The 7,177-nt window shown below is 45.6% G+C and overlaps 1 pseudogene; it reads left to right on the top strand.

The window, feature by feature from the left end:
• The first annotated feature begins 2,956 nt into the window (after positions 1-2,956).
• Positions 2,957-3,833, top strand: LOC119462618 (uncharacterized; annotated as a pseudogene).
• The last annotated feature ends 3,344 nt before the right edge of the window (positions 3,834-7,177 follow it).

Here is a 7,177-nt window from a genome sequence, read left to right on the forward strand (position 1 = left end):
AACCCCCCCCCCCCCCCCCTGGCAGAGGTCTTGGGTGCGCTACTGCATGGTTCCTATAGTATACGAACAACATACACGTATGCATACCAACGTGGCCTACGTATACATGCCCTGAACCTCGGCTTGCGTACGCCGCGGTGCGCCCATGAGTATATTGCCCTACGGCTACAGCCGCGTGCTGAGCTAAAGATTCATTCGTATTACATATGTGGCGTACCCTATATGTAGCTTCGCCCACAAAGATTTATACTGTAAGTGTGGTCAATATTGCCGGTTTTATGAAGCGCATATATGAATGCAGCTGCAGCTATAGATGTCAATTGGGCCACATTTACGGCTTGCTCATCTGATAGCAAACATGCCAAGAAGCAATATATGGAGTTAATTAAGCTTGTTCGCAAGCTGAAATGCACTGAAGAAAATTGTTATAATTTATTCTGTCATACCACTTAGCCAAAGACTCATAATGATTACGCACAAATTAAACATAAACAAGAAATTGCAAAGCATACAAACAATTTTGTAAGTAATAAGCGCACTGCACGAGCCGCGGGATCGATTCCCGCCGTGGCGGCTGCATTCTAAGGTGGGCGGAATGCAAAGAAACACACGTGTACCATGCTTTGGGTGCATATGTTATTAAACCAACACCACGTGTTCACATTAATCAACATCATTGCCCTCTGTTTCGATGGCATGATCTATAGTTACTGTATATGCTCCCAATATATATGGCGCCCTGCCTTTTATAGTAACTCTAGCACGATCGATCTCTCACCACCATCTGGTCGCTAAATATCGATCACTGCTTGACACAAGTACAAGTCGAAATCATGCCCAAGTTACATATATTAATAAGGAAAGTGGAAATAATATAGTGTAGCAATTCTATTGCAAATTTCGCCTACGTTCCCGTTATGTTTAAAACACGGTCAGTTTTCTTGTACCGAACGATATAATGACGACCGGCCTGTGGTAAGCGGATGATGATTTGAAAGGGATAAAATCGAGCCCAGCTGATAACTACAAATATCGGCCTATAGTTTTTTTCCCTTGTTATATAGATCTGTGTTATCCGCGGTTGTCAAGGCCACAAGATAAAGCAGTTACTGCCGGAAATAATACTAATTCTTTATTCGCATTCATGTGGGTTTGTCCAAGCACACGGACGAAAAAAGGCAGTACTGCCCATTACCCAGGGGCTTGCGGTCCTAATCTGGGCCCCGACTGGGTGATACCTAAGAAGGAAGGAAGAGCAATCGAGAGGGAAATACAGGGAAGCGACGAGAAACAATTTTCAAGAGCTCGTCACATGGCTCGTCATAAGCAGGTTGTGCTCACGACGCTGACACCAGACACGTCGCCATCCAGCATCGCGATCGCTATCATTCATAAGGAAAATATTTTAGCTCTGTGTTCTTCTTCTTTTTTTTCTTGTCGTCAACTTTTTTGTCCGACATGGCATTGCCTGTCGATCTCCCGTTTCACCGAGATGTGTGCACTGACTGGCATGATCGTCATCATCATCAAGTGCCCTCTCGCATTAACCCATTCCCAGTCCGTGAAGTACGTTTCTTGTTTGCTGGTTCGTGTTCGCTTTTGTACGTCTAGTAGTTTGTCTTGTTCATAGTCCAGTCATGAATTCTAAGTGGACTAAGTATCGAGCCATCAGAAAGGACTACGACAAGATATTGCACGAGCTCGGCGTCCCGCAGCTCACTAAAAGGGCTTCGTCATTGCTGCCATGCTCTGAAAACAACGAGCGGCTCGCAAGCGAACCTTTTGCTTGCCCCGTTTCTACGTCAACGCACGCTGTATCATGCGGTGTCAGCAAACGACCGAGAACCGAGGTTCAGCCTGACGACGCTTGCGACAGCATCGGACCAGCTGCTTTGCGGGAGCATGTTGGCGGCGGGCAACTTGAAGGTGGTGCAGGTCAAGGTGCATTTCCGGGCCGTAGCTCAAGTGATGAATGCGCTCAAAGTGGACGCGCTGATGTACCGGAGCTTGTTCTTGGCGGAGAACACTCGCATGCAGAGTCCGCGGAGGGTGGCTCAGGCGATGAATACTCTGGAAGCAGACAAGACTGTGACATTCGCGTGGGCTCTGCAGATCTTGTGTCATCAGGCAGCTGTACAGTGTCAGATATTGAGGTACCCCAGGACATACGACCTGATGACTCTGCCTGCCAAGAAGTTTCGTCGAATGTGCCTGCGGAACACGGACTGTCTGCAGCAGAATACTTTGCCATTATAGCTGTCAAGCACAACTTGACACATGCCAGTACCAATAATATCCTGGATTTTTGCCGTCGATGAGGCATTCGGGAACTGCCTAAAGACGCGCGGACTGTCACGAAAACCTAGCGCAAGGCACAACTAGAGCAAGATGGTTCATTTGTGCATTTTGGTCTGGAAGAATGCATTCGGCGAACAGTGGAGTCAGGACAGTTACCGCAGGAAATCAAACTTCAAGGAAACATTGATGGTGTACCTCTCTACAGGAGTAGCCAGACGGCGTTTTGGCCAATACTGTGCCGAATTACAAACCTGACTGGATCTGCACCATTTGTGGTCAGCGTTTACTGTGTATGGGGAAAACCACCGAGCCTCCAAAATTATCTTGAACCATTTTTAGAAGAAGTACACAGTCTCACTTCCAATGGGTTGATTTTAAAAGGTGTCCACGTTCGTTTGAACCTGACTGCAATGGTGTGTGACGCCCCTGCGAGGAGCTTCATTAAGGCCACAACTGGGCACTCTCTGGATACCATGCGTGTGAACGGCGCACCCAGAAAGGCTTATATGTTGAGAACAGGGTGACGTTTCCTGACCTGCATGCGCCGCTTCGTACGGACGCAGCATTTCGCTCGCAACAGGATAAACGCAACCACACTGGCGTGTCACCATTTACTTCTCTAGATGTTGACATGGTGAAATGTTTTCCAACAGAATACATGCATCTTGTCTGCCTCGATGTGATGCGGCGACTGCTGAGAAACTGGGTGTGCCCAGGTAATGGGACGAGACTTGGCAGGCTCGACCGTTATCAGCTCAATGAACGCCCTGCGGGAATCTGCCAAAGCCTTCCCTACCCACTTTCAAAGAAAGCCAAGGGGAACTGAGGAAATTGACCGGTGGAAGGCAACAGAATTTAGAACGTTTCTTCTCTACGTGGGACCAATAGTCCTGAAGCGTGTCCTGCCTAAACAACAGTACAGGCATTTTCTGCTTTTTCACGTGGCTCTTAGAATCCTGGTATCACCTAACTATTATAGGGTTTACAACCAGTTCGCTCGGGACCTGCTTAGGTACTTTGTACAGGAGCTTGGCCAGTTGTATGGGAAAAGGCAGCTCGTGTACAATATGCACACCTTGATTCACCTTGCGGATCAGTGCCTTGACCATGGTGCATTGGATGATTTCAGTGCCTTTCCATATGAAAGCTACCTTGGAAAGATGAAACGAAAGCTGCGTTCCTCCAGCAAGCCTCTTGCTCAGCTGAGCAGGAGGATGTCAGAAGTCAGGCATACTTCGCACATTGCAGGCAACCAGCAACAGCACCAAGTAAAGGCGGGAGACTGCTTTTTGCTAAAGAATTACCCTGTTGTCATCTTGGAGGTCACGGGCGACAGCTTGAAAGGGTGTGTCCTGCCAAACAAAAGGGACTTAAAAGTTCCGCTGCCATCGTCTTGCCTTCATATCTGGCGATGTGATGCAGTTGGGCGTGACTTTAGTACCTGGCCTCTTTCTGATCTTCAAGGCAAACATCACTGCCTGAAGTTGAGCTACAAACAAGGACATGTAATTTTGCCTCTGCTGCACCTACAGTAATATCTTCAGTTGAAGACAGCAGGTTCTCGTGTTTGTGTTTGAGCAGGTTGTTGTTATATTGTGTTTCACAAAGGGAAGGAGGTAGAGCACTAGCAGATACAGAATACCTGTGCCACACAGGCACAGAAAATGACATTAACCTAATTCTGGGCTTTTACGTGCCACAACCACGATTTCGTTATGAGGCATGCCATAGCGGGGGACTCCGGATTAATTTTGACCACCAGTGGGATCTTTAACGTGCCCACAATGCACGGTACACAGGCATTCTTGCATTTTGACCCCATGAAAATGTGGTCGCGGCGGCTGGGATTTGAAATTAACATTAACTTGCTAATGCCATCAATTTTAATGCCATTTGTGTGTTGCCACAGAGACAAAACTAACGCCATGCATTCGCCAGAACTCATTCGACCGAGAAACGCATACTCTTGGTGCCATAGCTTGCGCAGTGCAGTACAATAGACAACTTTACATCCAATAAAACAGCCTTTATCAAGTAAAAAAAGATTATTTATACATAACATTCAACTACAATGCTCCTGTCAGGAGTTGTACTTGCCAAGCTTCCTCGGGTAGGTGTTGGAACTGCTTTGATGGGGAAGGGTCATTTTGCTTTTGGGTGTAGGAATTAAAGTGCAGTGGCTGAAGTTTATATGGTCAGTTGCAACATTGTAAAAGACGGCAACAAACTCAAGCTAGTGGCAATATACTATGCTTGTTTTTACATGTCACACTTCATAAAGGTGAATGAAACGTGTAAATTCAGTTATTTTTTAGTCCTTTAACATTGCTAACTTCAGAAGAGGCCTGTCATCGACATCAATGCCAAATGTAATTAAATTTGGATGTGTGGCAGCACCACGAAAATGTCGGGCTACTTAACACATTAACGAATGATGTCATTTGTACCCGTGTGGCACAGGTATAGGTAGGCAGTACTGAGAGTTGCGTGGCTGTGGAGCTGACTGCATTTTATGTGCCGTAACAAGAGCAAGTTCACTGTGCATGCTAGTACCATCTTTTCTAGAGTGTTTAATGTATTACCCTGCTAAAAAGTGTGGGCCCATTTACAGTCCTTAAGATCTGAATTGAAGATGTTGGTCTGTTGCTTTAGTTTGCCGAAGAAAACAACTGTCAGGTCACAAAAGCATGTTTTAACAAGCAAGCGAAAGTATCCTAACATCACTGGAACCGTAAGGAGTGTGTAGAAACAAGTATATTGGTAAATTATTGTGCTCTGATGCTTGCCACTATTTTGATAGGGATTCGAAGGTTTGTACCTTTATCTAAGACAAGAAAATGTCCTGTCACTACTATTAAAGAGACGCTAAAGGAGCTGTTGACCTGTTCACCATTTTCTTTGAACAATCTACCCTTAGGATAGATGAGTGTTTTAATGAGCACTAAAAAGATGTAGAACTGTCCACCATGATCTCGTCAGGGGTGTTGAAAAGGACACTAAAGAGCAACACTAAACCAGCTTGGGCTTTCTCAAATCTGTTTTCATGCATTTGGGAAAAAATGTTGACTATCACTCCAGAAAATGAAGGCCAGACTGTTTTATTCTGCTTCATTTTTTTTCTTTTCAAGTTTTGTGATGAACATTTAGCACCAGCGTGATATTGTGCATTTCTTTGTATTTTGTCACACTTGAGGTGCTTTGGCACGGGAAGTATTGAAACTTGCGGGGTTGAGACTGAGTGCTGAGAATGCAATGTAGTTTCTTTTAACGAGAAACCTTAATACCCAAAAACGCGCTGTCAAATTTCAGGGTGGCTGTGACACCTGTTTTTCATTTCTGCATTAGTTCTTGGTTTCTTTACGCAGCAAAAGTGGCTCATTTGCTATTGTAGATGAGCAATTATGCAGTATTTGTTGCAATTTTTTGGTTGAAGACAGATAAGCTAATCAATGCATGAGGTGGAGATTCAGGGCTTTTGAACTTAATGTGACGTGGAAACTTTATGAGCAAAGTATTCTTCCAATAAGCTTTATGGAGCACAGTCCTTTTACCTTTTCTTTCCTTTGCCCTGGTGTTTTCTCACTGTGATGATCAAAATGAATGCCCAACTTTCCGTCTTTCTTAGTGCCATTGTATTTGTTATGTGTAGTGTGAAATATTCACTCGGAGCCATGAATACACAGTGACATGTAGACGGTGCTGCCACGTAACTTCATCCACAAGATAGAAATATATAAACAGTAGATTATCGTGGTTTTTCATCAGCTGGTAATGGCGGCTTAGCAAACTGAGTCAAACCAGCGTGCCTAGGTAACTCATCTGCCAAGGTATTGTGCCATTTGTTCCTTGAACTGAACAAAGGGATCTAATGCAAGTTTCTTGAAATTAAAGCTTTGCAGATGAAAGCTAATTCATAGAGGGATTGAATCTAGAGCTGCCACTTTTTTTATGGCAGTTGCTTTACCAACAAAGGTAACCAAAAAGGCAGCAATCAGAGGTGAGCGCAAGTAGCAGACATGAAGTGCAACAGACTCCTCTGCTGGTGGGAGATCCGACCTGAGCGTGATCAGCTGTCAGTTTTCCCGAAGTGTCGGTGTTCAGTCGAGACCTCTGGGTTCTTTCTAGAAGTGACGGCCAATCACACTACAGCTTGAGGTCCCAGCATTCACTTCATTCTGTGCTCTCTGGTATTACAGAAGCGCACACACATTCACTGGGCACAGGAAAGCTCCATGCTCGCACTGAGAGCCATCAAGTCTAGTCAGCAAATCGACGCATCTGCCCTTTCCAATAAAATTAAAGCAGAAATGTAGCCATCCAAACACTTCTCTAAACATTCACAGAAACCAAAAATTCAGCGATAATAGTAGGGCCTTTGAGTCATCGTGGCTTCAGAAGCAGGGTTCTCTTATGTACAGTCGAGTGCAAAATTTTAGACCACGGGAACGGCGACTAAACTGCATTGCTGCGCCTTCTGACAGCTGCGCACCTAAGTTCGAGAGCGCGTACTGCAGAAGCGCGTCCTTTTTCTTTCTGCCAGCCTGCTCGTTTGATCGCTTCAACTGCGCGCACCGTAACGCTGGAGAGAGTGCAAGGTGCCACTTTCTGCAGTCACCGTGGAATCGTAGAGCGCAAAAGGCATCGCTGCTTCCTGACCTTGTCACATAATTCGATTTGAGAAAAAGTGACGCAAAGCATGTGTTCCACGCTGCGGAACGTCTAGAAGCGAGGCGCAGAGGGTGGCATGCTCCCAGCGCTGCCAGTGCAAATGAAGTGTTTTCGACACGATATGACAATATCATCACTCGGGTGATTGCACGATGACTGCAGAAGTGGTACCTTGCACTCTCGCCCGCGTTCTGGTGTGTGCTCAGTTGAA

Source organism: Dermacentor silvarum, chromosome 8 (genome assembly GCF_013339745.2).
Source record: "Dermacentor silvarum isolate Dsil-2018 chromosome 8, BIME_Dsil_1.4, whole genome shotgun sequence".
Taxonomy (NCBI): domain Eukaryota; kingdom Metazoa; phylum Arthropoda; class Arachnida; order Ixodida; family Ixodidae; genus Dermacentor; species Dermacentor silvarum.